Consider the following 2,004-nt stretch of genomic DNA (forward strand, 5'->3'; position numbering starts at 1 on the left):
ACAGGTTCTCTTAGATTCTTACTTAAGTTTTCAACATTTCTTATTCCTTTACCCCATTCAATTTCCTCTTTTAGAGAAAACCAAATGAAGAAAAATGGTGAAAATAAGGAGTGATGGGCTGTTAAGTATAATTATTCAGTTATCTCAGACTCTGCAGTGTCCTGGAAAATTATCATCCAGCAAATATTCACTACCGTACTGTCAAGATATATATATATATATATATATTTTACTATTACCTTGAAAGTTTCATTTTCTTGCCTCTTTTCAGAAAGGGGGAAAAGTAGAGTACAATCCCTTTGCAGCAAAGAAACAGTATTTTGTGTTATCAGTGCACCTTAGCGTTACTTTTTTCATTGAACAAATTTTGACATTGATAATTCTGTAGATCAGCTTATACCTCAAACACCCTTTGTCAAAATTTATCTACTGACCCTATAGGATCCTGTGTCTACTGGACTGGGTCTGAGGTAGTAGCCATGGCCCAGGTGTTCCCAGAACTTATAGTGGAACTGGGAAGATTCACAACAAAGCCTGAAGGCATTTTTCATACAGCAGATCTTACTTATAAGGATGCTTTTGGCAGTAGCTTTGCACCACAACCAGGGTGAGCTTTGATTCCTCCTGAGGTTGACAGCCACATCCTTGCCCCCAATCTTAAGATCTTTTAGACCCTTTAAAAAATCTTTATCTTTATGACAGACTAACTTGGAATAGAAAATAATAAATGTTGTAAGGAAAGTATTAGCATTTTATTTTATTCTTATTTATTTATATGTCTCATTGAATGCCAAACTTTCTTGAGGGTACTTTTTTTTTACTTTCTTATCTTCCACCAAGAAAAATTACTTCTAGTCTACAATCAATACATATTTATTGAACTGATTAGGAATTTCAACTGGAAAGGCACAATACAGAATTACTAAATTTCTGGCACCTGATTACTTGGGTTTGGATTCTAACTCTGCTATTTACTTCCTGTATGACCTGGTGCAAGTGACTAAAACTCTCTAGCTCTAATTTCCCCAACTCAAAAGTGGATTAAATGAGATAATGAATGTAAAGTACTTGGCACTTCTTAAGTGCTATTTATACAATGAGTATTTACTGGGCTCCTACAATGCTTTAGGTTAGAGGTAGGTGCTGGGAATAAGAGTACAAAACAGGTGAGGTTCCTGTCTTCATGGAACTCAAGGTAGTTGGAGAGACACACATAGAACAAATAATCACACAAATAAATTAATTACAAATTGCCATGAAAAAAAGTTAAGAATTCAATGCGTGGTTGTATGAGCAGGGCCTGATATAGATTGTTGAGGAAGGATTCTCTGAGGGAGTGGCATTTAAGCTGAAACTTCAAAGATGAAGAGATTCTCTATTTCCTCTCATTCCTCAACTCTCTAATCTGGCTTCCATCTCTCTACCTAAATAGCTCTTGCTAAGGTCACCAGTGGTTTCCATGTCACTATAATATATACATCTGGCATTTTTCATCCTCTTACTTGACCTCTTAGCACTCAACGCAGTCGATCACTCCCTCCTCGTTGAGACGCTGTCATTCCTTGGCTTCTCTAATAATAGACGCCTCCTGATCTCTTACCCTCTGACTGCCTCTTCAGTCAGGCCCCTTTGTAGGTACATCTCCTTAAGTGTTTGGACGGCCTTGCCGTGAGCTGTAATTGTGAATAAAAACGCAGTCCTTTTGAGTCATAAAAAAGAAGTGTGTACACGTGAAGGTATTTTTTCGCCCCTCTCCTCGCTTCCGGTGCGCTGTATAAAACCACGAATATAAAACTTTCCGGTTCCAGCCGAGAGGCCCCTCTCCCGCGCGCGGGCAGCGCCTGTCCACAGGGCAGGCACGGGAATTCAACTTGACCCTAGCTGGCAGGTTTGCCCGAGGCGCGGGACGAGGGAGGGGTCAGGTTTCCCGCGGTTTTCCCGACCTCCTCGGCCACGCCCGCCTGAGGCGAGCCCGGCCCAGCTCCACGCGCAATCCTCACAGTC

The sequence above is a fragment of the Lipotes vexillifer genome, unplaced genomic scaffold, assembly GCF_000442215.2.
Source record: "Lipotes vexillifer unplaced genomic scaffold, Lipotes_vexillifer_v1.1 scaffold180, whole genome shotgun sequence".
In the NCBI taxonomy this organism is placed as follows: domain Eukaryota; kingdom Metazoa; phylum Chordata; class Mammalia; order Artiodactyla; family Lipotidae; genus Lipotes; species Lipotes vexillifer.